Consider the following 8,022-nt stretch of genomic DNA (forward strand, 5'->3'; position numbering starts at 1 on the left):
CTTCCTTCCTTCCTTCCTTCCTTCCTTCCTTCCTTCCTCCTTCCTTCCTTCCTTTCTTCCTTCCTCCCTTCCATCCTTCCTTCCTTTCTTCCTTCCTCCCTTCCATCCTTCCTTCCTTTCCTCCTTTCTTTTTTTTACCTCTCTCTCTTTCTTTTTTCTCTTTCCCTTTCTCCCTCCTTCCTTCCTCCTTCTGTTTCTCCCTCTCCCCCTCTTTCTTTTCACATGTAGAGGATCTACTCACAGAGATTATGCAGTGCTGAGCCTCTCGTTACAATGGCCTCATATTCTTCTTGGGTGTATTGGAAAGAGGGAAGCCATTCTCTAGGTTCCCTGCTCTGAGTACACTCAAATATTCTGACTTTTTATTTGTTTTTTTTTCTTATTTATTTATTCATTTATTTTGAGACAGGGTTTCTTTATGTAACTTCGGCTGTCCTACAACTCACTCTGTTGACCAGGATGGCCTAGAACTTATAGAGATGCACGTGCTTCTGCCTCCCAAGTGCAGGAGTTAAAGGTGTGTGCTACCCCACCTGGCCCTTCAGCCCATTTTTTTAAATATGACACTCTATTTAAAAACATAAGATAAAACCCCCCAAGCCCCCAAACAAACAAAGTTATATACTTCCTGTTGAGGACTGGCCTCAACAAAAATACCTCTTGCCAAGGTAGGGGTATGGGAATTTAGAAATATAAGTAAAGAATATGGAGACACATTAAAAATTAATAAGATAGAAGCCATAGAATAATACCGAAAGGACATTCCAGTGATAAGTGAAATCACCAGTATTTACTTTTCCACCGTTTTTATACCCAATATAAATGGGAGAGGGTGAAAGAAGATAACAGAAAACTTTATTAACATGTTAAAAAGGATAACTCACATAGTCAATTGCTTTATTATTCTGAGGCATCAAATCATCAGCATTCTGTGTCCAGGTAGTGAATCTGTTCTAGATCATGTATCCTGAAGGTCACCCCTCCCCTGGTGACCTCATAGTTTTAAAAGAAGAAACAGAAGTAGATTTGCGTATCCTGACCACCTGTCAGAACGTCAGGGACTTATCTGAATGAGCTTTTTTAACATTAAAAGGGCCAAGCCATCTCATCCTGAGTTGGCTATACTTGTCGATCATTTGAACGACTTTCAAACTCTCTGACCATCAGACAAGGTAAAACCAAGCCCACATTTCTTGGCCTCCGCAAGTTCTAGTGATTTCCCATTCTAAAAGAGAGATATCATAAGAACATCAAGGAAAGACTGGACAAAAGAAGACCAAAAGTCTATAGGTTCAATTCTATAGTTCAATGTCTGGCATCTAGTGCTCAAGATAGAATCATCTCTGCTGCAGTGGCCTTGAGAATCTCTGCCTCTCTACTCCTGCCTTCTATCTCATTCTGTTGGGTGAGCTGCAATCTGTGTCTGCATCTTTCCTTGGTGGATGAACCATAGCTCTGGAATTTCCAACATCCTGGTTCTCTATTGCAACACAGGTTTCACCTTTATAGCTTAGGCAATAATCTTCTAAGACCTACTCAGAGGGAATCTGACCTTATGACTCATTGTCTAGTTTTAGTAATTTTCTGTAAACTTGTTGTGAGATTCCATGATTTGCATTTTAATATCTTGAAGAAACATGCTCCAGCCTAAGATGTGGTTTGACCCTTCCTGGCATAGCTCTTAGGGCCTCTGTTGCCCTGGTGACTGAACATGGGAAAACACCTTCCTAGCGGGTTTTAGCAGGATTGTCAGTTCAGGCTCTCTCCTTTAAAATGAATGTACATTTTCACAAAATTAGGCTTTTCTCACAGGTAATTTTTTCTACCTTCTGAGAGCAGAGCATGATGTTATATTTTAGTGGCACTTATCTCTTTAACAACCAGAGTTGCTTGTTCCAGAGTAAATTTTCAAATCTATAGTCTCTCATGTTTCTTTCCTTATCAGAAAGAAAATTTTCATCTTTCTTATGTTTTTTGAGCTAGTAATTTCCTTAGTTATTAAGCTAATTTATAATAAGATCCCACCATGTTGAATATCACCAAATTACTTTATATGTAAGAAATCTATTTTTATTTCTTTTTTCAGTGACTGAGAAATTGACATTGCTCTGAGTAAATAATTGGATGTTAGACTGACCATGTCAAAACTTCTGCTTAATTCAATGCATGCATATCAAATCTCTTCTGAGCCCATAGTATTTGATTACATGTTGAGAGACATTCTCTTCAGGAGCACATTGGAACAACCACTTACATATTATATAACTATGTAGATTTGAGACATCCTACAGTAAATTATTTTGTCACTATCTTCCAACTGTGCATTACTGAGGAGAAAAATTAAGTGGAGCTCCAACTTGAACTCATTAAAAATATATCACCTGGGAAAACAAGAAACTTTCTGTGATCTTTTTTTTTTTTTTTTCTGAGAATCAGTCTTGGACCAGTTCATGACTTCCTCCCCTTATCTTTCACAGTGAATTTACAAACAATGAAGAGGAATTTTGTATTGTAATGAATTTTAATTTAGCAAGATAACCTAAAACCATGAGAGGTACAACCATACAGGAAGTCTGTGATTTGGTTCGTGTCACCATTTTTGTTATTGTTGTTGCTGTTTGTTTATCTGCCCATTTTTTGTTTTTACCCCTTTTGTTTTGCACAGTACAGCCCACAAATTATTTTCCTCAGTAGTTTTAAAGAGTCAGAAATATGTCTTGCTTGTTACTGGAGGGATCTTTGTGCAGGGTGGTAGTGATTATTAAAATAACAGAGATGAATTCATATGTACTGCTTTATTTCTGTGTCCGGGAAAACTGTTCTCGTAGTTATACACTGCCCTGGCTCTTATGATTTTTCTGCCCCCTCTTCCGCAATAATACCCTGGCCTTGGGAGGTAGGAGTATGACATCAATATCTCCTTTGTGTTGAGCATCTGAATTCTCTTATTCTCTGCACCTTGACCAGTTATGGACTTCTATGCTAATTGCAAAAGGAAGCTTCTCTGACAACAGTTGACAATAAAAGTCAGGCACTAGGAGGTGATTTAATCACTTAGCAGAGTAATAACAGTAAGTTTGCTTTGGGGCCTATAACCTAGTCACAGGTTCTTGATCCCAACAGCAATGCCAGGTTCAACTTGTAATATTAATTTATAGCAAATGAGACTGTTGTGCTCAAGATCTGTGTAACCTCAAGTCAGACAACATTCTGTTATGGAGGGGGAATTGGGCATGAGGTTCCTCTCCTGGCAATGTCATGAGTGATTGGTAATTGACAGCTGTTAGGAGAAGGAGACTTAATTAATGTTCTTTAAGCAAGGTAGTCCCTGGTGGGTTGACCACCCTCCAATGAACATACATCTGAACATACATGGAAGCACAAATAGAAATTCATAAGGTTAAAAAGTAAAAAAGATACATTGGGTCAGTTGGGAAGGGAGGATGGATCTGGGAGGAGTGGAGAGAGAAGAGGTGAATATGTTCAAAATATATAGTACAAAATTCTCAAAGATCTAATTAAAATGGAAAGAGAAAAGAAAGACAGGTGTTAATTATCCTCCTTTGTATCACAGAAAGGTGAATAGTCCTTGAGGGACCATCCTAGGTGGGATGAGATCAGGGCAGAACTGAGTACAAAGCAAATAACAGGTGTTGATCAATGTTTTGATTGACCACACTGTAAGATTAATTCATAGATATCCACATATAAAGCCACTTCTCTAAGATTATCCTCTTTTCCTCTCTTCTTCCGCTCTTTGTCTACTACTTTTCCAGGACTAAGAATTAAACCTAGGGCATCACATGAAGGAAGTAAGGTCTCTACCACTAAGCTAAACCTTCAGGACACTTTTTACTTTTTATTTTGAGACAAGGTCTTACTAAATTTCCCAGGTTGGTCTTGAATTTATTCTGTAGCCCAGGAAGACTTTGAGCTGTCAATCTTTCTGCCCCAGTTTCCCAAGTATCTGGAAGTACAGGCCTATGACAGCATGCCTGGATAAGATTATTCTTTAAAAATAACAAAATAGGGAGCTGGTGAAAATGACTCATGGTTAAGAGTATTTGCTGCTCCTGCAGAAGAACTGGTTGGGTTTTCAGCACCCAAAGAATGGCTCACCATGTCCTGAAACTCCAGTTACCCTTGAACTGTCTTATTTTCATCTGTTTCTCTGTCCTTTAGCCATAGAACTTAAAGTGAGTATGTGCATGTGCCTCCCCCACACAAACACATACATATGCAGAAGCATTGCAATGACGTCTAAATATTCAGACTAGTGCCCTACTGCAGTCTATATTCACACCAGTGCCCTGCCCACGATCTATATTCACATCAATGCCCTATCCACAGTCCGTATTCACACCAGTGCCCTACCCACAGCCTGTATTCACACCAATGCCCTACCCACAGTCTATATTCACACAGTGCCCTACCCAACAGTGTATATTCACACCAATGCCCTACCCACAGCCTGTATTCACACCAGTGCCCTACCCACAGCCTGTATTCACACCAGTGCCCTACCCACAGCCTGTATTCACACCAGTGCCCTACATCAGTCTATATTTATACCAATGCCCTACCCACAGTCTATATTTAAGCCAGTGTTCTACCCACAATAGCTATTGTCTTTTCTTCCCCAACCCTCACTTAACTCTGCTCTGCTATGCAGTGTTCGACATTTAAATTCTTGAAGATGTTTAGCTACAGTGATAGGCAATAAGGTCTCTCTTGTAATCCAGGTCAGATATTATTCTGTGAATAGATAGGTCAAGCCAGAGGGCATATCAGATCATATGGGCTGCCTTGAAGGATTGGCTGAGAAAGTTGGTTTCTTGTCACATTTAGAATGATGTTCCCTTGAAATATGTAATTGTCATTAATAGTTTCATTTAATGAATTTTATCTTCAAAAATAAAATATTAGTCCAAGAAGAGAACCAAGAGATTAAGTAATTCAGTTCAGTCTTCATAAATGAGGATATATTTATGCAGGAGAATGACCTTCCTAGAGCCACAGAACTACCATTTGGAAGTCAGGTCTGGCAGCCCTATTTTCTACTTGAATGAAAAAAAAGAAAGAAAAAAGAAAGGACATTTCTGCTCTTAGATATGGTGGAGGAGAAGTTTTGTTGTGAATAAAAGGCAGAGCATAGCCAGAGGCAGGGAGAGTCCAGATTGAGCATGATCCCGAGCTGGGCCACATGAAGAGAGAGCAGGGGAAGAGGGTCAGGAGAGTAAAGGGTAGAGAAAGGCTCAGTGACCAAATGGTTGGATTAGATATGGAAAGGCAATTGGGGGATGAACAGTGTCACCCCTGGGCTGGAGAGGTTTAGGGAGGGGTCAGGGTATGCCAGCTGTGCCCTGTAACAGTAGAGGCAAAGGGATGCTGGGAGAGCTGGTTGACCAGTTCCCCTTTGATATGTTAAACAGGCATCCCAGCCATTTGCCCTGCATTTGAGACCTAAGATTGCTGCTGGCTCAACTAATTTTCTAAAATTAATTTGCATGCTGATTTCTGCAGTGGTCACATTTGACTCTTCTGATGTTTTCCTTTTCAGCATCTGACCTAAAAAAGTGCTGGTATTCCCAACATAGATATTTGGGACATGAGCCACATAAAAAAAAATCCCAAAGTACTCAGCAAAAAACAATGAGAAGGAGGATAAATACAGGTATAGCAATGGGAGAGAAGTTTCTAGAAGCAGCAATATTTATATCAATACAACCATACTTTCATTCTCTAGTGGAGGTGGTGATGGGTCTTAACAGTTTGAAGTCCACCTTGAGATGATCCAGAGTCAGGGCCAACTGACTATTTGTTCCGTTCATGTAGGCAGAAACCCAGAAGTTTGTCATTTCGAAGTTCCTGCATACACTTCTCATATGGCCTTTCAAAGCCTGGCAGAGACTGACTAGACACTGTTGGTTCTGACTGATGTTGCAAGTCCCTCATATCAAGAAATGGTAAGGAATAAGATAGGAGGCCAACTGGGGATCAGTCAGTCACCCAGCAGGTTATATAGCACTGATACTGGTCATTAAGATTCGATAGGCTCTCACCAAGATTTCCAGGTCTCAGAACAAGAAATCGGACAGAGACATGTGAATAGTAGTTGAAGCAGAGTTTATCAAGAAAGAGTACAACTTCCAAAGAAGGCAGCAGACCAGTGCAGTGAAGAAGATTAGAAGCTCAAAGGCCCTGCACACAAACAATGGGAACTTTTATAGGTTATTTGTATAGCATAGACTTTCTGGTGCAATCGTATAAGGAGAGATTTGGTAAGAGTTTGGGCAGGCTCTACTACACACTGGTCTTGGCACTTTTGGTGGTTCCAATCTTCCTCTTTGTCAACTGGTTTCTTTCATATGCTAATTTACAGACCTTGCATAAGGCCTTTTCGAACTTCGTTCTCCACCCTACTCTCCTGCCTCAACAGGACAGGAGTGGTTAGGCAGGAGCTTCATTCCCAAAGGCTTGTTCAGACACATTCATATTCACAGACATTGGGAAGTGTGAGGGTCCTCAAAGATGGTACTATTCCAAGAACTTGAAGCTAGGAAGCTCTGCAGTGCAGCCACTGTAAGCTCAGAGGTCACCCTCCTGAGAAAGATCCTAAGTCTAAATGAAAGAAGGAGGCATTGATCTTCAGGGCTGTCTAACCTTGGCAATCAACCATGTTTCTTGTCAGTTGTGCAGTTCTTTGGCAGAAAACCTGCCCTGTTTTGCACTCTGTAGTACAAACTATTCAAGGGACAAGGGACATTTAGGGTAACTCTGTGGGGAAGAAGATTCTGGAGTCATGGGAGCCAAGATTCTGGACCAATATTGTACTGATTTTGCTCTGTTGTTTTGACCAAGTGTTTTCCAGCTGTGAACAGAGAGAGGCTGGTGAAGAGGGAAGGCTGTACACTCTGGAGCCAGAATGCCCTGGGCCTTGAATCCTTGGCTCTGCTGTGGTTTGTCTGCTCATATTTGGCTTTTGATTTCTGAGATGATACAAAGCAGTTACCTGGAACAAAGTTGAGGCTAAATAAACAACGCCTGCTTTATCTTTGTTGTATGCTGAATATGTGGAAGTGCTTGCAGCCTTTGTTGACATGGTGCTCACTTTCATAGAGAAAGGAACACAGGAGCATGGGATAATTTCAGGGATGGCAGGAACACTAAGATCTCAGATTTGCACAAGGTCAATCAATGCATAAATCAGGGCCCTCGTGAGGCCTATGGGGTAAGGCAGGGGTTAGAGAGGCCGAGGACCACTTTAGACTCAAACAATTCACAGTTTGGATTAATCTCATCAGTTATAGTCAAGTTTGAGCCTGTTTATTTCCTTCTATGTTTTGGTTTTTAAAGGTAATGAAAGAAAACAAACAAAAATTTTTATTAGTAAACTGCTAAAGTGCAGGAAAATGGCTCTGGAAATCCCATCTGTTTCGTATTTATAAAATTCTACTTTGTTCCTTTGGTCCATACATAGCTGACTTACTTTTTCATTGTGTGCCTGTGTCAATGAAATCCAATAGCAGGAGTGTGCGTGCAAAGCACACATGCTGTCTCTTTAGACTTGGAAGTCTGTCTAAAGATTGGTTCCTTGCGATTCACATTATGTAATTTAGTAAATCTGCAAATGATTCTCTTTCAAAATGTAAAGCAATGGTGTTTGGTCCTTAGGATCTCCCTCTTCTGCTCATGCTGTTCTGTGCTGTGTGGTCTGATGACAGTTTTAGGAACACAGATGAGCTCTCAAGTCTAGCTGGCTAGACCTGTACTTGTGTACCACAAAGCCTTGGACAAATTAATTATTCTTTCTGTATGAGAAACAAAACCTTTAGTCCTTAATAACAAATTCAAGAGACTCCAAGTAGTGAGAGTGTTATGGGACCCTAACAGACATGATTATTCAGACGCAGTTTTGAACCAATTGAAAATCTTTATTACAGGTGGCTGGGACTACTAAAGTGTATTTGGTACTCAGTGTAGCCTTGAACATTTAGAGCAAGGGTTTTTTTAAAGGCAAAA

The 8,022-nt window shown here is 40.4% G+C and overlaps 1 non-coding gene across 1 annotated transcript; it reads right to left on the minus strand.

Moving 5' to 3' along the window:
* Nucleotides 1–220: 220 nt before the first annotated feature.
* On the minus strand, nt 221–348 carry LOC125412148 (small nucleolar RNA SNORA11). The gene has a single exon (XR_007235498.1). It is a non-coding gene; the product is annotated as a small nucleolar RNA SNORA11 (small nucleolar RNA).
* Nucleotides 349–8,022: the final 7,674 nt, after the last annotated feature.

This window comes from Myodes glareolus, chromosome 20 (assembly GCF_982192425.1).
Source record: "Myodes glareolus chromosome 20, mMyoGla1.1, whole genome shotgun sequence".
In the NCBI taxonomy this organism is placed as follows: domain Eukaryota; kingdom Metazoa; phylum Chordata; class Mammalia; order Rodentia; family Cricetidae; genus Myodes; species Myodes glareolus.